At 35.0% G+C, this 24,747-nt stretch overlaps 1 protein-coding gene across 2 annotated transcripts in view; it reads left to right on the forward strand.

The window, feature by feature from the left end:
• SPOPL (speckle type BTB/POZ protein like) overlaps nt 1–24,747 on the forward strand; it is a 63,531-nt gene that overhangs the window by 18,216 nt on the left and 20,568 nt on the right. The window lies entirely within an intron of this gene.

The following is a 24,747-nucleotide window of genomic DNA, read 5'->3' on the forward strand; positions in this document are numbered from 1 at the left end:
TGGCACAGTGGTTAAGAATCCGCCTGCCACTGCAGGGGACACAGGTTCAATCCCTGCTCTAGAAAGATCCCACATGCCTCGGAGCAACTAAGCCCGTGCACCACAGCTGTTGAGCCTGTGTGCTGCAACTAGTGAAGCCCATGCGCCTAGAGTCTGTGCTCCACAACAAGAGAAGCCACGGCAATGAGGAGCCCGTGCACCACAACAAAGAGTAGCCCCCACTCACCACAACTAAAAGAAAGCCTGTGCACAGCAAAAAAGACCCAACACAGCCAATAAAATTAATTAATTAATTTTAAAAAAACTGTATGACCTTAGATCTGTTCCAGTTTCCCTGTCTATAAAATAGAAGTAGCTACTTCGCAGAGTTGTTTAGAGGATCAAATGAGATAATATGTATAAGAGTTTCCAAAGTGTGAAGTAAAACCTTATAGATTATTGTACTAATAACTACAATAAATTTGATTAATTCTATATGAGAGATATTGGTTATGAAAGTGCTTGGGTAGCCAAGGAGTAATTCATTTTACTGAAGAGAGTGATATGGGAGTAAACATAAGTGGTTGGTTAGTAAACATTTTACAGAAGTGGCAATTAAGATGGACAGATTAAAACGCTGTTGGTGCTTAAAGAAGGGATAGGTTATCTGTTGTTTGTTTATTGAGATTACTTAATCTTCTTGAGTTTGATAAAAAGTGTGTTGCTATGATTTATAAATTAGAGCTTGAATAAGATTTTACCTGAAGGGACCTCTGAGATCTAGTTCAAATAATGCCACCCTTCCTTGTTTCCACAGGGCTTAGCTCAGAGTAGAGAACCCCTAAATACTCTTAACGGGTCAGTGAATGAGAGAGAGAGAGACTATAAAGTAACAAATGAATGAGTTAAAAAAGAAAAAAAAAAAAAGAACGGGGGGTCTTGCAACTTGGCCATAGTGAGTAGTCTCCTGACTGCTGGTCTTACCCTTTTTTGGTTCACCACAGTTTATATATCGCTATAATTTAAAATCTTACCTCATGAGGTTTAATGACCATAGTTACAAACTGCCATGCTAAGTATTTAAATAAGGCTGATTTTTTAAAATCCCAATACTGTCTTTATAAGATTTCTGGAAATAGCATCCATCCATTTATATTTTTATTTATTTATTTTTTCCTTCACCCTCCTCTAGAAATAGCCTTCTTTTAAAAAGTGAAATATTTGCTTCATATATTTTAAGGGGATATGGCTATTAATGTAGATGCAGATAGGCTTATAATTTTCTTATTGTGCCTTGTATATAAGTTATTACATAAGTAATAAAAAAATTTGAACTTGTAGCAACTAGCATGACATAAATCTAGTTGTTTTTAAATGATGATTTTTTTAAAATGCTTGCCAAAGATCCAGAGTGTCCTTAATATGTAATGCTACAGGAAAAGCAATCAGGTTCTGAAGTGATCTGTAGTTGATTTTTTTTTTTCCAAGAAGTTCATTGCACTGTAAGGAAATCATGTAGTGATATCGAGTACATCTTAGTCTACAGTGTGTGTCTTACTGTGTAACCTTATGGTAGAACCAGATAGGATTTAGTGATTCTTGCCCTGAATGCTTTGTTTAACCAAAAGCTCAGTGATGTGCAAAAGAGCTTGTGGTCTGAAACCAAAAAGGGCTAGGGATAGAATCCAGGTCTCTCAATACATGGACCCTAGGGCTTTTTTCCATCTTTTGTTAAGGAAAATGTTAAATGATTTTTACTTTAAATTTTAATCCTTTTTTTAAAAAAATACGATAAAGCAACAGAAATGGAGTGATTTTTGTGAGGTTACAATGTGTATACACAGGGGTTGACTTTTAGTGTTTTTGTTTTTGTTTTGTTTTAAGGGAGCGCCTTGGCCTAGAGTGACAAAGCAACAGTAAGCAGAGGCTTTAAATCCCTGCTTGTGTACAAATCTTCACCAACATGTATTAATGCCTTTTACAATTTTTCAAATAGAGAAAGAGTTGGTCTTAAAATGTCTGTATTTTGCCTATTTTAATAAAGTTACCATGTATGTGTGTCTGTGTATAATTAAAACTAGCTCCTTACTATCAGTATTAGAGGATACTGTAGGTTTCAAAAGAGGTTCCATAACACTGGAATAAGACCCTGGGACAAATAAGATGAAAACTAGCCCAAGAGGTAGTTGAAAACTACCTCTCAGGATAATACTCAGGTAAAATGGAAGACTTAGTCATAAGTGGAGGACAGATGGAGAGCTGCAGCAGGGATGATGAGATTTTTGTGTTATTGGTATTAATAACTTTCTGGTGTAACCCTCACACTAGAAGTGTGGTTCTCAGTGTGAGATCCCTAGACCAGCAGCATCAGCACCAGCACCAGCTGAGACTCGTTTGAAATGCAAGTTCTGGGGCCTGACCCAGACCCACTGAATCATTAACCCTAGGGTTGGGGCTCAGTATTGTGGTTTAACAAGCCTTCCAGGTGATTCTAATGCACAAATTCGAGAATCACTGCCCCAGAAAAATATAAACCTGTGAGTCTACCATTTGTAATCACCTAGAGGACTACTTGGTTTGGACCATATCAAATTACCCATAGTCTCCTGCTTTTGCTTTACAAAAACTTCAAATTACGAAGTTTTAAAAAAAATTCACCTTTGATTTTGGGTAGAGAGTTCAAACTGTAAAACTGCTATTTCACTTAGGCCTCTCAATAGCCAAAGTAGGAAAAAATTAAGGGTCCCAGTAAGTAGACTATAAGGTAAATGGAAGTATTTGCTCTACCGCGTGTGTGTGTATGTGTGTGTCTGTCTGTCTGTCTGTGTGTTAGGGTTAGCCCTAGATGATTTCATCATCAGCTGTGACTCCTGAGTGCCCACCCCCTCCTCCCACTCCCCTCAGCTCCTTGGGCTTTCCTCTTATATAGGAATATATATAGTCAGGAAGGAGGAATGGTCTTCCCACCCCAGCCTTTTTTTTTTTCTTGAGGGTTCCGAATATTTCCATTGCTATATCCTTCATCACCCCCTGTTCCTGCCCCCTAAGATTTTTACTAGGACCTGTGTCTGGATGTGCTGCTGCTGATTCAAATCACTCTCCTGAGAGTCACCGCTGTTTCTAAGAGAAGCCTTTCTCTCCATGTTATGTGCATTTTAGTGAACTTCAGTAAACTTGAGATAAACTGGCTTTAAGTAATCGGAACTACAAGGTGACTTTTCTCTTTTCATGTCTAGGTTTGAGTTAGCTATTCCATTAATTTCCTCAGACCATTTAATTAATTAGTCCTCTCCCTCTTTTTAAAAAATAAACACTTGAGTATTGTGCTAGGCTTTGCATTACAGAAATGAATAAAACAAAAACCTTCATGGGGATAATAGTTTAGGTAAAAACACAACTGTGCACATAAAACTCAGAGGTAAAAGGCAGTAAATGAAGGGGAGTGGGTGATGGAGGCAGTAGGTGTATTTAATGTGAGCTGACTATGGCAGTCAGTAACCAATTTCAGTTTTCTAAATGGGTATACTGTATTATTTACTGCTTTTCCCCCTGCTTATAATACTTCTTAAAAATAGAAATCGTAATTATTTTGAGATTCACATTGCATAAGAGGACAAAGAATAGAAAGTCACATTCCCACTCCCAGTTCCACTTCCCACTGTAAATTGTGCCTGCTTTTAGTTCTAGACAGTATTGCCTCCCTCTGTGAATGATAGTCTTTTTCTCTCCTCACTCCTTCGATCTCCCAGTTATTATCCATTGTTAATGTTACATCAAGGTGTTTGCATTTTGTTTTGTAACTGTAATTTCTTTTTTGCTTTATTTACAGACCAATTCTAAAAATTTTAAACCTGGAAATATTTATAATGTAATTATATAAATACTTACTATAAAACAAAGCAGGATGGCCTCATGGAAAATGAAATATAATCCTATGTACATAAAAACTTTACCAATGGAAAATTTTCTAAGTGTCAAATTCTAGTGAATTCTAGGTTTTTTTTTTAGTTTCCTTCTATTCCAAGACCTGTTCAATTCTATTGCTTTTTAATCCCATGGTTTTTTTTCTTCGATTCTTTATCATTTGGTTAGAGCTGTGGTCTTCAAAATGAAGCATCCACATTAAGGGGTTACACAAGATAATTGGGGGGGGGTGTTAGAATATGTTAACAATTAAATTATTTAATTTTTAATCTGATTTTAAATTTTAATTTTGATATGCTTTATGATATACATAAATATATTAGTGTAATAATATGTTAACTTATAGATATGCTGAGAGCATATGGTTTTTTACTCATAAAGGCATGTCATACAAAAAAGTTTTGAATTCATTGGGTTCATTTAGTAATTTTCAATATAGAATGGCATACATTTCAAGTATTTGCTGTCTGAAAATGTCCTTTATTCAGCTTGCGTTCCTAAAGAATTTTGAGTATGAAATTTTAAGTTGAAATTTTTTCTTAAAAACCTAAAAAGCATTTCTCCTTGTATCTTAACAGCATTCATATTTCAGTGTGCCTGGTTCCTTTGTAGATAACATGCGTAGTTTTAGGATTTTCTCTTTTGGTGGAACTCTCAAATTTTCCCAGAATGTGTCTAGGTGTAGATCTTTTTTCAGTAAGCATTCTTGGTATTTGGTGGGGCCTGACTGGGAATTTGTGTCTTCCTTACATCATGGAAATAGTCTTCTGGGTTTTTTTCTCTTCATATATCTCTGTGATTTCTGTTTTAATCCCCTTCAGGAGCACCTAATGGGTCTCCTATTGGAATATTGGATCTCTTCAGTCTGACCTCCAGGCCCCTAACTTCTATTTTTTCCTATATTCTTTGTGTTTTTAGTTTGTGTTTTCAAAAGTAGTCTTTATCTGTTATTCTTCATTAATTATAAACATTTTGTTGTTTATCTTGCTCATTGGATTTACTTTATCATTTATATTTTTAATTAACAAGAATTCTTATTTTCCAACCACTTGTCCAAACCAGCTTATTTTTGTTTTATTTAAGTGTACCATTCTGTCCCCTGAATTGTCTCCATTTCTATCAGGTTATTTTACTTTGTTTTATTTTACATTTTTGGACCTTTTCTCAAATGTCTGTTGTGATTTTCTCTTTTAGTTTGTCTAATTTGTCCCTAATTGATTTCTCTGCTGATTTGTTCCCATTTATCTGCCTTAAATTTCTCAAAATTTCTGATCCACCAGCATCATCCTTTCTTATTTTCCAGCCCTGTTACAACTTCATTCTTTTGCAAAAATTTTTCATCTCATTAGTATGTTGGGAAATAAAAGAGACAGATAAGTGGGCTCATTTCATTGCCTTGCATGAACTGTGTATTGTTTTCAAAGTTCCATTTTGGATACAATATCTGATCCAGGCATCTAGAAATTAGAAAATTGATAGAAGGCCATATATCAGTCACACGAGTTTGGAAAAGAGTGTGAATCCCCTTTGTTTTTTGGGGGGTTTTGGGGTTGTTTTTTTTTTCTTCTTGTTTTGGGGGTTTTGTTTGTTTGTTTCTGTTACTAACATGCTAGAAAGGTCATCTTTAAGAATTTATTATAAGTTTAGGCTTGAATCCAGGCAGGCGGCCGGCATTGCCAAATTTTAGCATTATAATCCTGGGCAGATTATGTAGCCTTTTTGCACTTTAGTTTACTCACCTGTAACCGTTGTAACGTTGGCAGAGGCAGTGATTACCCTCCTTATAGAGTTATTTTGGGAATCAGAGTAGACAAATACTTAGGCCTGGCATATAGAAACCCTTTACAAAATATTTATTCTTGATATTGTTAGATTGCTTCTATTCAGGGAAAAGTTACACATTTTAGGTAACTCCTTATAGAACAAGTAAGTTTCTATAAAGTTGGCTATGAAGTGGATTATTATAAATTTTCAGTGATTCTCTGTATAATACTGAAGATGCATTTGCAGAGAAAACTTCCTCTATTATGTGAGTTGAAAATCTTGGATGAAGAAGTCTCTTGTCGCTTGCTGGAATCAGTGGCAAGCATACTTGCAGTAACTGCTAGAGATTTTTGTTCCCTCTTAGTAAGCACTTACTGGAATAGTAATAGGGTTCTCTGCATGATGGGGCTCATAGGAAGCTAATAAATAACACTCATCTCATTGTATCACTTTTCTGTGTGTATATTTCTGTAAAGCTATAATAAATGTGTATATTTTTATGGTCTTCTTGAATATGTTGATAATTCCACTTCCTCCCCCACCCCCAAAGTCTTAAATTGTCCAAAAACCCAGCTTCTTATTGTCTCTTACATGAATCCCCTTTATCATTGACTTGTCTGTTTTCTAAACTACAAACCTCGATGTCATCCATAATTCTTCAAAATTTTGTCACTTATACCTTTGCTTTTCTGACTTCTTAAATCTTAAGTTAGTTTTACCTGTTTAAAACTTTCTGTGAATGGAATTATACAGCATGTTTGGCTTTTCTGGCTTAACTTTATGAGATTCATCCATGTTGTATGTTGTGATAGGTTGTTCATTCTCATTGCTGTATAATATTTCATTATATCAACGTACCACAGTTTATCCATTCTGTTACTTACAAATATTTGGATAGTTTTCAGTTTTTAACAATCACAAGTGCTTTATTGCTTTATTTTTATATTTATATCTAGAGCCCATCTATCAACAATCTTGTACACATATTTTGAAGAACATATGAATGTATGCTTTTGGCTGTATACCCAGGAGTGGAATTGATGGGTTTCAAGGTATTCAATTGTTCAGCTTTAATAGATATCACAAACAGTTTTCCAAAGTGGCTAGGCTAATTTATACTTTCACTATCAGTGTAATTTTTTTTTTTTTTTTTTTTTTTTTTGGCGCACGGGCTTAGTTGTTCCGCAGCATGTGGGATCTTCCTGGAGCAGGGATTGAACTCATGTCCTCTGCATTGGCAGGCGGATTCCCAACCACTGCGCCACCTAGGAAGCCCCTCAGTGTAATTTTAGAGATTCATTTCTACAATCTGGCAACATGTGTTGTCTTTTTTAATTTTAGCCATCCTGTTGTGTGAGTAGTAGTTATCTTGTTGTCTTAACATATTTGTCAGATGACTAATGAAGTTGAATACCTTTTCATATGTTTGTTGACCTTTTGAATATCTTTTTTTTTTTCACTTTTTACGCACCATTTAAGTCTTTGTCTATTCTTTCTGTTCAGTTTCCTACATTTTTTATAATGATTTGTAGAAATTCTCTATATACTCTGGATATAAGCCCTGTATCAGATCCCTGTATTGCAAATGTCTTTTTTGCCATGTCCTGCTTAAGAAATATTTGCCTGCCCCAGAGTTGTAAAGATATTCTCCCATTCCCTGCCCCTCCACCTAAGCTTTATTGCTTTACTTTCATATTTATATCTGAAGTATATACAGAATTGATCATTGATGTGAGATAATAGGAGTCAAGAATTTATTTTTCTATATGACTATCCATTTGACCCAGGACCATAAAGACCATCCTTTCTGTACTGCATTTTATTATTTGTCCTAAATGAGCTGGCTAAATATGTGTGCATCTGTTTCTGTTTTCTTCCATTGATCAGTTTCTCTAATTTTTTTCACCAGTACCACTCTTTGTTAATTTCAATAGCTATATTTTAAGTCTTGATATTTTATACTTGTCCTGATGTACTTATAGTCCTTTAGCTTTATTCTTCAAGAATGCTTTTGCATATCCATATAAATTTTAGAATTCATCTGTCAATTTCCACAAAAAGCACTACTGGGATTTTGATAGTGATTGCATTGAATTTACATATCAATCTGGGGAGAATTCTTTATAAGATTTATTTTACATTTCATGAGCCATGGCATATTTCTTTTTACTTTTCTCTCAGTGCTATTTTGTAGTTTTCAGTGTAGAGTCTGTGAGCATCTTTCATTAGATTTATTTCTAGGAAAAGTGGAGTTCTAAATTATAGGGAATTCCCTGATGGTCCAGTGGGTAAGACCCCATGCTCCCAATGCAGGGGGCCTGGGTTTGATCCCCGGTCAGGGAACTATATCCCACATGCATGCTGCAACTAAGAAGTCCACGTGCCTCAACTAAGACCCAGTGCAGCCAAAATAAATAAATAAATATTTTAAATAAATATTATCAATGGTATCTTTTAAATTTTCTATTTTCTAATTGTTGCTAACATATACAATAGATTTTTATGTTAACTTTGTTATATAAGACTTTTATAGGTTAACAGCAACCTGTGTGAAATTCCTTGTTAATTCTGTTAGTTTGTACACAGTCGTGTGTTATCTGGGAATGATATTCTTTTCCAATTCTTATACCTTTCCTGCTTTAAGGTACTGGCTGGAACTTCAAGTGCAGTGTTGAGTGAAAGTGCTGATAGTGGTCTTTCTTTTCTCATCTCACCTGGAACTCTTACTGTAGGGGTGTGGATGTGTGTTTTAAGACACTTTTTGTGAAATTAAGGAAGTTCGCTTATTTGTGGTTTTTTTAAAGAGTTTTTATCCCGAAAGGGTTTATCAAATGCTTTTTCTGCATCTATCAAGATGATCCGTTTTCCCCCTTTTTTGGTTAATAGGAAAAACTAATAGATTGTGATCTTACTCACCCTTGCATTACTCAAATAAATCATGAAATATTATACTTTTTATGCAATCCTAGGTTTTACTTGCCATTAGTTTGCTTAGGATTTTTAAGAGACTTTCCTATATTTTTCTTTTCTTGTAATGTGCTGGACAGGTTTTGGTATAAATGTTACACTGGTTTCATCAAGCAAGCTGCAAAGTTTGTTTTTGTTTTCCATTTTGTGGAAGAGCTTGTGCAGTGAAGCCATTCCTATAAGTTTTCCTCGTGGGAGGGTTTTTAATAATTAAATTTTAACAAAAATAGGACTATTTATAATTTTCTCTTTCATATTGTATGTCAGTTTTGGAAAGTGATGTTTTTCAGGTAATTTTCTCATTTAAAGTATCAGTTAAGTTGGTGTGACATTTTCATGATAGGCTCATTATCTTTCAGAGCATCATTTTTGGTGTTGTAAATTTGTGTCCTGTCTTGTTTCCCTTGATTAACTAAAGCTATCAATGTTATTATTTTTTTTAAAGAACCAACTTTTCGCTTTGTATTTTTTTCTGTTGTCCATTTTTTTCCTGGTCATTGGTTTCTGCTCATACCTTTATTATTTCTTCTACTTTCTTTGGGTTTGACTTACTTTTTTCTAGTTTCTTTAGGTGGAAGCTTAAGCCATTGATTTTCAGCCTTTTCTGATATATGCATGAAAGATATAAATTTCCTAAGTATTGATATAGTTATATCTTACAAGTGTGGAAATTTCTTATCTTTAATATTCAGTTCAAAATGTTTCCTAATTCTCATTGTGATGTCCTTTTTCACCTGTAGATTTAGAAAGTTATTATTTAATTTTTGGAGATTAGGTATTTTCTAGTTATCTTTTGCTTATTGATTTTTAACTTAATCCCACAGTGATTAAGGTTTATACTCTGAATGATTTCAGTGACCAGTATTTGTTTGCAAGGCTTTCTTTATCCTGCAGTAATATGGTCAGTTTTAGTAAATGATTCCTGTGCCATTGAAAATAATTTGCATTCCTTTGCTGTTGGGTGCCACGTCTCACCTTTTGCATCTTTTTTTTAAAAATCTCTTTATTGGAATATAATTGCTTTACACTGTTGTGCCAGGTTTTGCTATACACCAAAGTGAATCAGCTGTGTTTATACATATATCCCTCCCTCCCATGACTCCCTCCCACCTTCCCTATCCCAACCCTCTAAGTCATCAACCATCATAGTGTTGATCTCCCTGTGTTATGCAGCAGCTTCCCACTAGCTATCTAGTTTACATTTGGTAGTGTATGTATGTCAATGCTATTCTCTCGCTTTGTCCCAGCTTCCCCTTCGCCCCCCAGCCCCTGTCCTCAAGTCCGTTCTCTACATCTGCATCTTTATTCTTGCCCTGTCACTGGGTTCATCAGTACCATTTTTTTAGATTCCATATGTATGAGTTAACATATGGTATTTGTTTTTCTCTTTCTGGCTTGCTTCGCTATGTATGACAGTCTCTAGGTCCATCCACCTCACTACAAATAACTCAATTTCATTCCTTTTTATGGCTGAATAATATTCCATTATGTATATGTGCCACTTCTTCTTTACCCATTCATTTGTTGATGGGCATTTAGGTTGCTTCCATATCCCAGCTATTGTAAATAGTGCTGCAGTGAACATTGTGATACATGTTTCTTTTTGGTTTCCTCTGGGTATGTGCCCAGTAGTGGGATTGCTCAGTCATTTGGTAGTTCCATTTTTAGTTTTTTTAAGGAAACTCCATACTGTTTTCCATAGGGACTGTACCAATTTACATTCCCAGCAACAGTGCAGGAGGGTTCCCTTTTTTCTGCACCTTCTCCAGCATTTATCGTTTGTAGATTTTTTGATGGTGGCCATTCTGACCAGTGTGAGGTGATATCTCATTGTTGCTTTGACTTGCATTTCTCTAATGATTAGTGATGTTGAGTATCTTTTCATGTGTTTGTTAGCCATCTGAATGTCTTATTTGGAGAAATGTCTACTTAGGTCCTCTGCCCGTTTTTGGATTGGATTATTTGCTTTTTTGATATTAAGCTGCGTGAGCTGCTTGTGTATTTTGGAGATTAATCCTTTGTCCGTTGCTTCGTTGGCAAATATTTTCTCTGATTCTGAGGGTTATCTTCTTGTCTTGTTTATGGTTTCTTTTACTGTGTAAAAGCTTTTAAGTTGCATTAAGTCCCATTTGTTTATTCTTGATTTTATTTCCATTATTCTAGGAGGTGGGTCAAAAGGATCTTGCTTTGATGTATGTCATAGAGTGTTCTGCCTATATTTTCCTCTAGGAGTTTTATAGTGTCTGGCCTTACATTTAGGTCTTTAATCCATTTTGAGTTTATTTTTGTGTGTGGTGTTAGGAAGTATTCTAATTTCATTCTTTTACATGTTGTGTTCAGTTTTCCCAGCACCACTTATTGAAGAGGCTGTCTTCTCCATTGTATATTCTTGCCTCCTTTGTCAAAGATAAGGTGCCCGTATGTGCGTGGGTTTACCTCTGGGCTCTCTATTCTGTTCCACTGATCTATGTTTCTGTTTTTGTGCCAGTACCATAGTGTCTTGATCACTGTGGCCTTGTAGTATAGTTTGAAGTCAGGGAGCCTGATTCCACCAGCTCTTCGCCTCTTGACGCTCTCCCTCCATCACACCCCCCCATATATATATATATATATATGTGTGTATATAGTTCCTTCTGAATCTGAGGATTCAACCAGTTGCCCCTCGTATAGTACTGTAGTATTTATTGAAAAAAATCCGCATATAAGTGGACCCACAGGGTTCAAACCCATGTTATTCAAGGGTCAACTGTAGTTACATTTTTTTCCCCTCATACAGCTTCCCATAATGTTAATACCATATTAAAACCCATATTAAACAGCAGTTAAATGTAAACACCTTGTTATTATATTAAATAATATAACAATATTAAACTTGTTGAAACTAAGAAATTAACATTGGTGTAATACTAAGTGAGGACTTGAATCAGATTTTTACCAATTTTCCCACTACTATTTTTTTTTTTTACTATTCCAGGATCTGATACTGCACTTAATTGTTATGTCTTTGGGATTTGTTTATTTTATCCAGTCAGATAATTGCATTATGTAGCCTATCTACATATAAATAATTATTTATATATTTATTATCATCTACCATCTTACTGTTTCTTTTCTGTATTGCCCTCTCCTTTTTTTGTTATCTATTATAATTTGTTATGTTGTCTCATTTTTCTTTTAGTGGTTACCCTAGTGATTACAATGTTTTTCATTGACTTATAGCTAATACCGATACTTATGCTTGCCACTGCCCCCAAGAATGCTAGAATCTTAGAACACTTTGTTTGTTTAGAACACTTTTTATTACATTTACCCCCCCCATGCCTTTACATTATTGTTGTCATGCATTTTAATTGTACATATATTTAAGCCCCACCAGACATTAGTTTTTGTTTGGTTGATGAATTTTGGAAAGTTCTCAGTTATGTTTTCAAATGTTGCAACTTTATTCACATATGTTATACTTTCACTCTCACATTTGTCCTAGGTTTTTGCATTTTCCATCATTTTTTTTTCTTCTTCAATACAAATATCTTTTATTGACCTTTTACAAAGATCTCTTTTCCTATCCTTTGCTGTTAAACTTACACATTAAGTTGTTAATTTCAGTTATTTTTTAGTTCTAGGGTTTCCACTGATTCTTTCTTAAGGACTTAAATTCTTGATAAAACTTTTCCCCCCATCTTATCCTGTATTCTGCAACATATTATTCACAATTATTTTGAATTTTTTTGTCTTCTGGCTTCTGAATGTCTGAAGGTTCTGTAGGTCCTTGTCGGTTGCCTGGTATTTTGCCTCCTAGTTTTGGGTCTTATTTATCTGTCTTTTGGCAGCCTGAGGTATTAATTACTAGCCATTATGAAAATTGTAAAGGTTCCAGATGATATCTTCTTTCATGGAGGGTTCATCCTTTCCTCTCTTAAGTATAAAGCAGAGGGGCTGATAACTTCGAGCTAGTCAGGCATTGATGTCAGTCAAGACTAAATTAAGGCAGTTTGTATGTGTGGTTTGTTCTTCTCATGTAGCCTAGCTTTCCGAATAAGAGCCTGATGTTCTTTCTTGGGCCCCTCTCTCTGGCAGATCCTGAACTGTAATCCTTGTCTTTTCAGCAATATGAGATATTTGAAAACTTTGCTGTGCTTTTTGGAGACTTCTGGGCTCCTTGCAGGGTCAGCATTCAACAGAAATCTTAAAGGGCGCTTTTCATCAGAATCTTAGCCCATCAGGTACCTGTTTTTATCTTCTACCCCATGGGGCCAACAAAATCATTACTGATATTTCTGCCTCTTGGCTGGCAGCCCTCAGCCTGGACAAAGCCTGGATTCTCACTCTACATTGTGGTTAGAATCAGCAAATGCTCTTAGAGAAAAAGTATTTCAGTCTATCAGCTTACCTTTAGATTATTCTGTCTTCTCTGGAATCTTGCGACCTGCTGTCCTGATTGCTTGAGTAGCTCTAAATGCCTTTAAATAGATAGTTATTTTATTTTTATCCAGGTTTTTCTGCACAGCAGAACTTAGCTCACTTGCCATCTATTTCATCATACTCAGAAGCAGAAGACCCCATGATGGTCTCTAAGTACTTTTTGTATATATTAATTATCTTGGTTATTACCACCCCTACCACCACTGCCCAAGTTACTTGTCTTCAGATGTCACCTGTACAAGTTTTCCTTGCTCTGTGTCTATTCTAGTAATCACATTGTGCTAAGTGTAAGCGCTTTATTATATATGATTTCACGTTATCCACTTACCAACCATAGGGAAATGAGGTATTATAATCTTTAATAGACAAAGGAAAGGCCCAGTATCTGTAAGATTACAGAATTCATGACAAAATAGTGATTCACATTGGTCTCAGTACAGAGAACCCTTGCTATTAAGATCTGTGCTGTAGTTTGTGGTCTTCCTATAATTTGCTTCCTTTAGAATCCAGCTCAAGGACCATCTTCAGGGCATTCTTCCTGTCCTGAAAATGCTTCATTATTACTCTGTACATTCCTCTATCATATTACCATATTGAAAGTAATCTAGTATGTATTTGTCTCTCCTACTACATTATAGTCTTCTCCAAAGCAGGGACTATATATTATTCATCTTTGTAGTAGTTCAGGGTTTATTAGCATGTACAATATATCTAAGCACATAATAAATGTTTATTGCACTTCCATGAAGTTATCATGTGCTCAATTTAAAGTAATTTAAGAAGTTTATGATACATGTATTGTTATTATTTTATCTTTATTCTTCCTGATAAGTCTTAGCAAAACTGTTGAACACTATATATTAAATTACATGTTAACTCATTTTATTATGTAATTATAGTCAAGATATATATAAAATTGCTTTCACTTCAGTGTTTTCAGTTATAACTTCATGAAGCAGTTTGATAATTTTTAGGATAAATATGGTAATATTTCACAGTTGCGGCGTGATTTACATTTTGTTACTTGGAAGAATTAATAAAAATCTTGTGATTAATATCATTTGATTAAGATAGCTCCTAGAAGACTTGTGCGGATTACAGATGACAGTACAAAAGAGGTAGCTCGTAAATATGCTAGTCTCATTGTATAACTGGATAGAATTTTGATAATATTCCTCAGATAGTATGATTTAAAAAAAAAAAGCAACTGAACTTTGCCGGATAATTTATATATTCCATTAGTCTGGAAGCTTGATAGCTAACACACTAGGAATACTACACAGTTGTTGAAAATGGCTCTCTTGAGAGTTATTAAAAATCTCTTTAGTACTTTATTCTCTAATAGTGGCTAATTTAGTATCAACAGTTACAGAGGAGACTTTGTAATTACTTCCATTATTTTTAATCACAAAAGAAATGTGTGTATATGTAGATATGGACATGTACGTGTGTATATTTTTTTTAAATGAGGTAAAATTCATATAACACAAAACTCACCATTTCAGCAGTCTTAAGGTATACAGTTCATTGGTATTTATACTACATTCACAGTATTGTGTAACCAGCACCACTGTCTAGTTTCAGAATATTTTTATTACTCCAAAAGGAAACTCCATACCCATTGAGCACTTACTCTCCATTTTTCACCTTCCCTCTAGCCTCTGGCAACCACTATGTAATATCATATTGTAGATATTTCATGTAAATGAAATCATATCATGTGTGGCCTTTTGTGTTTGGCTTTTTTCACTTAACATGATATTTTGAAGCTCATCCATGTTATAGCACATATCAATACTTCATTACTTTTTCTGGCTATATGATATTCCATTGTGTGTGGGTATGCATTTTGTTGATCCGTTCATCAGTTGATAATCATTTGAATTATTAATGAGTAAACTTTTGGCTGCTGTGAATATTGATGTACAAGTTTTTGTTTGAACACCTGTCTTTAATTATTTGGATGTATAATTAGGAATGGAATTACTTTTTGAGAAACTGCCAAATTTCCCACATTAGCTGAAATGAACCATTTTGTTTCTACAGCAATATGCAAGGTTTCCAACTCCTCCACATTCTCACCAATGCTGGTAATTTTCCATTTTTTAATTGTAGCATAGCCATCCTAGTGACTAATTTTTCCTTGTCTTTGGGTTTATCATTTTTACTATGATGTATCTATGGATCTCTTTGCCTGTATTCTACATGGTTACTTGAGCTTCCTAAATGTGTATGTATTGTTGTTTTTTAATAAATTTGGGAAGTTTTGAGCTATTATTTCTTAGAAGATTTTTTTTTTCTGCTACATTTTGTCTTTTTTTTTCCTTTTAGTACTCCTATTATGTGTATGTCAATGTACATAATAGGGTCCCACATATCTCTTAGTCTCTGTTCATTTTTCTTCATTCTTTTATCTGTGGATTGCATAATCTCTATTGACCTCTCAGAAGATTCAGTAATTCTTCTACTAGTTCATATCTGCTATATATGAACATGGCCCCTATGTCATTCTTCCAGTTCAATTAATGTACTTTTGAAGTCCAGAGTTTCCTTTTTTTAAAAAAATTAGTTTTACCTCTTCATCGATATGCTCTATTTTTTGTGGCATTGTCAAGATACTTTCCTCTAATTATTTAATCACAGTTTTCTTTAGTTCTTTACACATGTATACAACGTCTCCTGCATACACAGTTTCTGTTACCATTTTATGGATCATACTTTGTTTCTTTGCATGTTTCTTTGCAGAGAAAATCTGCATAATTTTATGTTTGAAACTGGACATTTTATATAATGCTCGAAATTCTTGGAGCTGGTTTCTCCCTTCCATTGCATATTATAGTTACTTGCTTGTTTATTTGTTTAGTGACTTACTGGGTTATTTTAGTAGAGTCCATTTTTCTCTCCTTCCACCCACCCCCCGCATTCCATCCCCCAGCACACACACACAGACGCGCGCACACACACAGCCTCAATGTTACTTCTCTAGGGTTATAGCCCTGGGTTTTCCAGTGGTTAACCCTGGGATGACAATGGTATTGGCAGGATTCTTGACTGTCTCTTTCCCTGACGACTTAGAACTGTTGTGGTCCACTAATATAAGGCTAATTGCTCTGTAATTTTTAGCAATTGCCTAAGACATTAATTGTTCCACACGCTAATCAAATTTGAGTTCCTTTGGAGGAAAAGTTTCCTAAATCAGTGCTTGAGATTTGTTCTGACCCCAGGAAGGCTCCTGCTAGTTGTTTCCATTGTTCTCCGGCAAACAAACCAGCCTAGTTTAGCTTTTACATCCAAAGATTCTTCCAGTCTCCTCTCAGTTGCCTTTCACCAGGACCTCTACTGTTTTTCAGAGTACCCTTGCTCATTGCCTTGCAAATGAATCACTATTTCTCCGGGAAAAGGTTTGAAGCTTATCTGTTTGCCCACAGTCAGTAACTCTGAGTGAGTTCAATGATGTGTTTCTCTCCCAGTGATATCTCTGCTCTAGGAGCTGAGCACTTGGTGGAATGGAGGTAGAGGAGGGAATTGGTATCCTTAGGTCTTCCTGGCTTGGTTCTCCCAGTACAGAACTCCCAGCTTACAAGCTGCAGCAATAGCAGTCAGTGCCACATTAGCACCACACCCAAGGTAGATCCTGCATCTCACCCCCCACCCTCCAGTTCCCCCGTCTCTTGGGCACATTCACTTGGGAACTTAGCTTCAGCAATAGCATGGGAAGTGTTGATATTCTGTTCTTCCCAGTAAGATGGACACCCAAGCTCCATGGGGGATGAGGGAGCCCTGTGTTCTTGGCTAAACCAATCTGGAGTAGTTTCCAACTCCCTGAGCTGCAAGGATGGAGGAAAGTGCAGGTCCTGGTTCAAACACCATGAATTCTCATTTTTCTTACAGTCCCTAGTAGATTTTCTTTCTTCATTTGCTCTGTGCTTCCAGGACCTTTTCCAGAGACTTTAAGTAGTTGTTCTTTTATCATTTTCACCAGTTTAACTGGAGAGCAACTGCATGGAGTTACTCAAGCTGTCATGCAGCGAGGGTTTTCTTTGTTGATTAATTCAAGCATTTTACTGGTATGAGACTCAGTTTAGATTTTGTTTCTTCTTGAATCATTCTTGATAATTTGCATTTTTTAGGAATGTATCCATTTCCTCTAGGTTATCTAGTTTGTTGGTTTACGACTCAATATTTTCCTGTAATCCTTTTATTTCTAAAAGTTTGGTAGTAATGTCCCAATTTTTTCATTTCTGTTTCTCATCCTTTGAGTCTTTCTGTTTTTCTTGGTCAGTCTAGCTAAAGAGTTTTCAGTTTTGTTGATTTTTTTTTTCCCCCGAAGAATCAACTTTTGTTTTATTTGACTTCTTTTTTCTATCCTGTATTTCAATTTGTCTTCCTTCTGATCTTTGTTATTTCTTCCCTTCTACAAGCTTTGGGTTTAGTTTGCTCTTTTTCTAGATTCTAAAGGTGTAAAGTTATCTCAATTTGAGATTTTTCTTTTTTCTTTTTATTTTTTTTAAGAATTTAATTGACATGCAATAAACTGCGTATATTTAAAGTGTACAATTTGATGGTTTTTTCTTATTAGTAATGTATATATGGTAATCCCAATCTCCCCAATTCATCCCACCTCAACCCCTCCAGCCCCCGTTTTCCCCCTTGGTGTCCATATGTTTCTTCTCTACATCTGTGTCCCTATTTCTGCCTTGCAAACCAGTTGATCAGTACCATTTTTCTGGATTCCACATAGATGCATTAATATACAATATTTGTTTTCCTCTTTCTGACTTACTTCACTGTATGACAGTCTCAAGCTCCATCCATGTCTCTATAAATGACCCAATTTCGTTCCTTTTTATGGCTGAGTAATATTCTATAGTATATATGTACCACATCTTCTTTATCCATTCCTCTGTTGATGGACATTTAGGTTACTTCCATGACCTGTCTATTATAAATAGTGCTGCAGTGAACATTGGGGTGCATATGTCTTTTTGAATTATGGTTTTCTCTGGGTATATGCCCAGTAGTGGGATTGCTGGGTGATATGGTAATTCTGTTTTTAGTTTTGCAAGGAACCTCCATACTGTTCTCCATAGTGGCTGTATCCATTTACATTCCCACCAGCAGTGCAAGAACGTTCCCTTTTCTCCACACCCTCTCCAGAATTTATTGTTTGTAGATTTTCTGATGATGTCCACTGTAACTGGTGTGAGGTGATACCTCATTGTAGTTTTGATTTGCATTTCTCTAATAATTAGTGATGTTGAGCAGCTTTTCATGTGCCTCTTGGCCATCTGTATTTCTTCTTTAGAGAAATGCCTATTTAGGTCTTCTACCCATTTTTTGATTGAGTTGTTTATTTTTTTGATATTGAGCTGCATGAGCTGTTTATATATTTTGGAGAATAATCCTTTGTTGATTCGTTTGCAAACATTTTCTGCCATTCTGAGGGTAGTCTTTTTGCCTTGTTTATAGTTTCCTTTGCTGTGCAAAAGCTTTTAAGTTTCATTAGATCCCACTTGATTATTTTTGTTTTTATTTGCATTACTGTTGGAGGTGGGTCAAAAAAGATCTTGCTGTGATTTATGTCAGTGAGTGTCCTCCTATGTTTTCCTCTAAGAGTTTCACAGTGTCTGGCCTTACATTTAGGTCTTTAATCCATTTTGAGTTTATTTTTGTGTATGATGTTAGAGAGTGTTCTAATTTCATTTTTTTATGTATAGCTGTCCAGTTTTCCCAGCACCACTTACTTAAGGGGCTGTCTTTTCTCCATTGTATATCTGAGGTTTTTCTTTCTTTTTTAATGTATTTACAACTAGAAATTTTCCTTTCATTGCAGCTTTCATTGCATCCTATAAATTCTGGTACATTGTGTTCTCACTTCCTTTTGTCTCAAAGTATTTTCTAATTTTTCTTCTGTTTTTGGTTTTGTTTTGTTTTGTTTTTCACATTGGTGGTATAAGAATGCATTAATTTCTACATACTTGCTAATTTTCCAGTTTTCCTTCTGTTACTGATTTCTATTTTCAGTGCAGTCAGAGAAGATACTTTTTCAGTATTTTAAAATTTGTTGGAGACTTGTTTTATGACCTGGCATATGGTCTAAAAGGAGAATATTCCATGTGCACTTGAAAAGAATATATATTTCTCTTCTGCTGGTGACATGTGAATGTCTGTTAGGTTTAGTTGTTTTATGATGTTCAAGTCCTCTGTTTCTTTATTGATCATTTTCCTGGTTGTTCTATGTATTATTGAAAGGGTATTGATATTTCCAACTATTATTGAAGAATTGTGTGTTTCTCTCCAATTTCATTGGTTTTTGCTTGATATAGTTTGGAGCTCTTTTTGGTGCATCTGTGTTTATAGTTCTTAAATCTTCTTGATGGTTGACCTTTTTATCATAGGTACTGTACTTCTTTGTCTCTTGTGATAATTTTTGACTAAAATCCATTTGTCTTATTACTATAGCCACCCAGCTCTCTTTTGAGAGGTTCTTCGCATGGAATATCTTTTTCATCTTTTCAATTTCAACTTATTTTTAATTTCCATAAATACACAGACCCAAAAATAATACTTTTCTAGTTTTGTAGAAATTGGCCTTTTTTTTGGAGCACTCCTTCAGTGCTTAGCCATTTACAGCTCTGCCTTAGTCTTCACTTTTTGCTTTCGTGACACCTAAAGGTCAGCCATAGTGATAGCTTAGGGTCTTCTCACATATTTTCCAAGGATGTGTTTGGACTCAGGTATGCACATGGCCTTCTAACTTCCCCTGTATGTGTGGGAGCTTTTAAAAGCCCCTTTCTCCCAAGTATCTTTCTCAGTTTCTTTCTGCCGGACTCCTATCTGGCTGTTCATGGTCCCAGCACTTTCCCCCATTTCAGACAGGTAGAGTAACACATTTGCTTTTAAATGGTTTTGACAAATGCTGCCACTCAGAGTGCTGCTTCTACCCTGGGGGAGCTCCAAGGCAGGTGAGACATAGGCAAAGTCCTTAAGCTGATCCTTCAGGAAGGTTACCAGCCTGCACAAAGCACATCCCACTTTGCCATCTTCAGTGAGGTCTACATGCATATATTTTTATTACGTCTGTAAATTTCTATCTTTATAAGTTTAGGGATTCACAGATACACAAGAAGGTGAAGAAATTCCTTGCCAGCAAATTTAGGAAGCATATAACTTCTGGTAGAAAGGAGGGGTTTGATGGTGGGAAGATGGTTGTTCAACATGATTCTTTATATATATTCTGGATATTTGACATTTTTTTCTGGTGAATTTATGTAGTTGAGTGTGTCTGTGATGTATACATAAAACATTAAATCTGGCACTCAAACATTTTTTTTAAGTGGAAAACTACGTATGTGTTTATTCTAATGTCTTTTTTAAAGATATAAAACATCACACTTAAAATTTTTAAAAGAAACATATTTAGAATATGGATGAAACCTTTACTTGTTAATTTGTGTAGGTTGTCTACAATTATTCTCTAGATTTTATTTTAGTTGTGCTCTCTTTTTGCAAGCCTTTTTTTGCAAAAACAAGAATAGGAAGTCTTGAAGGTCTTGAATGTAGTTGATGGTCCACTATCTTTTTTTTTTTTTTTAACTTTTGAAGAGAAGGAAAAGAAAATAAATACTGGAAATAGCACTGAAATGGACATTAGGAGATCTTTGTCTTTGTCCGTCTTCTAATATTTATTTAAGCAGTGTAAACGTAGGCAGTTTATTTTTCTAGTCTAGTCCGTTTCTTTCATCTTGGTCCTCAACTATAAGAGTTGGACCAAACAAGTTAAAGGCTGTTTCAGCTCTATCATGTCAGGAGCAACAGCATTAGTCTATGGAAAGAGTATAGACTTTGGAGCCAGGCAAATTTGTGTTCAGCCACTTTCTGATTAATAAAGTCTAAAGTAAGCTTTCTAACCCATCTAATCATTTTCTCATGGTTAAGATGGGGTTATTAACATCCATCTCTTAGAGTTGTGGAAGAATAAACAAGGTACATAATGTCTTGTAAGTGCACACAAATGCAGTCTGCTCACAAGCATTCTTCTTACCCCCATCACATTAACTACATCATTTGAAGGAATAGTTGGAAAAAAGACAAACATCTTATATATATGGATTATGTTGTGAGTTACACTTAGTCAAGGTAAAAACTCTTGTAGAGGCATTAAAGAACTTTCTCTTCTTTACTCTCTAGATTCTTTAAACCTACGTTTTATTATTTTACTAGTATTAAATTATCATCTTCTTATAAAAACTTAAGTATTAAAGATTACAGTTAAAGTTTGCTTTGACTTAACTATCTTTGACCTAACGTCTCTCAGTCTCTACTACTTGGAAAGTCTCTCTCTCTCTCTCACACACACTTTTTCTGTGGGCTGATATGAGCATGCAAATAACTGATTTTTTACTTCTTTTAAAAATAATGACTTGTATCTCTGTTAATTAAAACATAATAACGTGTTTAGAAAATATAAACAAAAATAAGCGAAAATCTCACCAGCCAGAGAGAGCCTCTGTTAATACTTACATATATATGTTAGCAGCGTTATCAGTGCCAAAATGCAACTCAGTGTGTCTGTGTGCCAGTCTGTCTTTCTTTATGCACCCGTACTCTACAAGCATACCTTGTTTTATTGTGCTTTACTTTTCTGTGTACTTCACAGATACTGCACTTCTTACAAATTGAGGGTTTATGGCAACCCTGCATCAAGCAAGTCTACTAACGCCATTTTTTCAACAGCATTTACTAATGTCATGTCTCTGTCACATTTTGGTAATTCTTAAAGTACTTCAAACTTTTTCATTTGTTATGCTGATCTATAATCAGTGATCTTTGATGTTACTATTACAAAAAGATTATGATTCTCTTTAGGCTCAGGAGATGGTTACATTTTTAAGCAATAGAGTATCTTTTAATTAAGGTGTGTACATTTTTTAGGCATAATGCTATTGCACATTTAATGGCTAAAGCATGGTGTAAACATAACTTTTATATGCATTGGGAAAGCAAAAATTTCACGTGACTCACTTTGTGATAGTCACTTTATTGTGGTGGTCTGGAACCAAACCCTCAATATGTTGAGGTATGCCTGTATATGCTATTTAAAGTGAGATCCTTTAAGGCATGCTCTGTCTAATTTTTTACTTTAAACATATTTTGAATACTTTTTCTGTCATTAAGAAAATTTAGTACACTCTTAATGGTTGCATAGTTGTATGTATATAAATAGATCACAAAACATACTATGCTTATACTTATCTTTTCCCACAGTTGTAATACTTGTCCCAAGACGAATTTCCAGGATGAATCTGACCAAAAAATTTCTTTTGATACCCATTGTAAAATTGTCCTACGGAAAAGATTTGCCAATAAAGTAATATCTGCTTCTCTGCAGTTTTCCTGGCTATTGAAATTGACAGGTTAAAATAATCTTTGAAAATAAATATTGCAAGTGAAAAATGGTATGCATTCTTTTATACTTTACTGATTACAGATGAGGTTAAATTTCACTCTCCCCATTTTTAGCTGTTCTCCTGCAAATTGCTTCTTTCATCTCACTAACTTTTTCTGAATTTTTTTGAAATCATTCTTAGTTGATAGAAACCATATAATTGGTTCTCATGGACATCAGATAACACTATCGGCATTTTTATACTTACAAAATTCGTAGCTTATTTATTAGCATCATTTCCCTTCCTTTTTGCCAGAAATTTCACCATAAAAAATGAGAAGGGAGGTTATTAAAACAACTTTACAATTTATATACATATATTCCCACAAGAAATGTATGAGAGTGCCTATCCTTAAACTCTCACCACTTTTTTGGGTTAAAAAACAGCTTAATTTAGTTTTAATTTATACTACTCTAATTATGAGTAAAGTTCTTTTTCTGTGAGTTATTTGTATTCTTCACTCTTTTCTTTCTAATTTTTAGGAATTCTTTATATATTAGAGAAATTTTCCTCTTTGTGTGCTATATGCGCTGCAAATACCTCTCTTGGTTTGTTGTTTTTGAGGTTGGTCATGGTGGCTTATTGTATTAGCTTGCTTCAGAATCACTGGCAAAAGTATTGACTAGGACAGGGCTCTTTCACATATTCCTAATGGGTAAGTTGATAATCATTGCCCTTTCAGTACATTTATTAACTGTGAATTTACTTAAGAGAAATACCCAACTCGTGTTTCTGCTCCTATTTCCAACTTCAGCCCAGTATACTACAGTGGTAGTTCTACTAGCCTGGGGCTAGCCAGGAAAACCGGCAGCTGTGCTGCCAGATTGGTGGGGGGGGGTTGATTTGGGGCCAGGAGGGAGTGGGAGGACCTGTGGCTGGGACAGCTGCAGCTTTACTAACCAGGCCAAAAAGGTTAAGAATAAAAAAGCCAAACAGATATCAGCAGCTATACAATATGGTGGAGATAGATACTGCAGTTAAGTTCTGGCAAGTTCCAAAAAAACAACCACCCATAGAAAACCAAATCAGCATCCAGAGTTGCTACAGTATGTTAACTAACATGGCCAGCTTTCAGCCAAATATTATGAGATATGCAAAGAAACAAGAAACTGTAATACATATTCAGGGGAAAAAGCAGAAGCTAGATATAAAACTACATGTTGTACAATTCTGTTTACATGGACTTTCCAGATAAGGTGTAACTATGAAAAGCAGGTGAGTGGTTCTCTAAATTTGGGGGGTGGGAAGGACATTTGGGAATGCTGGAAGTACTCTGAAATTATATTGATGAATGTACAACTGTATAAATTCACTAGAAATCATTGATCTGTATATTTAAAATGAGTGAATTTTGTGATGTGTAAATTATACCTCAGTAAATCTTTTAAATATGGAGGGGGAACCAGCATCTTTAAAACAACGTGTTTGCTGTCCCGTTTTCAAATGTAAATAACTATTTGTGGTTTATAAAAGTGACTGAAAATAACTGGAGGTACTTAAGAGCAGTACCTAATTTTTAGGTAGAAGTGAATATTTCTTGTTGAAGTGACAGTGTACAATGCTCTTAAATTGTGTATTCACTTCTCTTTGAGGCACTCTTCCTTTCTTCAACCATTTATCTCCTTTATTTCTTACTTAATTAAGGGACATCCACTTTTTTTCACCTCTCCTTTAATGCTGATTGTGACTTCTAAGTGCTCCTAGTAGAACATTCCCAGTGTTATCATCCTGACTTTCTTGCCTGGCTACTTTGCTGATTCCCTAGTTCATTGTGTCTTGCTGGAAGTACATGATGTGATAGGAACTCTTGTGTGTGAGGAACCTACTTAAATACATTTGGGTCAGTATATTAGTATAGATACCATTATTGAAAGGGGGAAATTACACAAACAATCCAATCATAAAGGAATAAAAACATGATGTAGTGTAGAATCCTTGTTACAGCCCTTTTCCCCTTAGAACTCTATCGTAATTAATCCTGTTTTCCATATGTATTTAACAATGAGGAGGAAAATGGGGCCATCTTGGTTTTTGTTCCTTTAATCGGACATGATACTTGAGATTGTTTTTTTTATTTTTATTGGTTATCTCTAGTAGAGATTTTGAAGGTGCGTCTTCATTTGTAGTTTGGCGTTTTTTCATATCTTTTGTAGATCTTTTTGTTTTTTATGTGTCTTTCAGGTAGCTTTCTTCAATCTTTGTTTTATTATTTCATACTATTGTTTCATTGGTTGTAGACACA

This window comes from Hippopotamus amphibius, chromosome 8 (assembly GCF_030028045.1).
Source record: "Hippopotamus amphibius kiboko isolate mHipAmp2 chromosome 8, mHipAmp2.hap2, whole genome shotgun sequence".
Classification (NCBI taxonomy): domain Eukaryota; kingdom Metazoa; phylum Chordata; class Mammalia; order Artiodactyla; family Hippopotamidae; genus Hippopotamus; species Hippopotamus amphibius.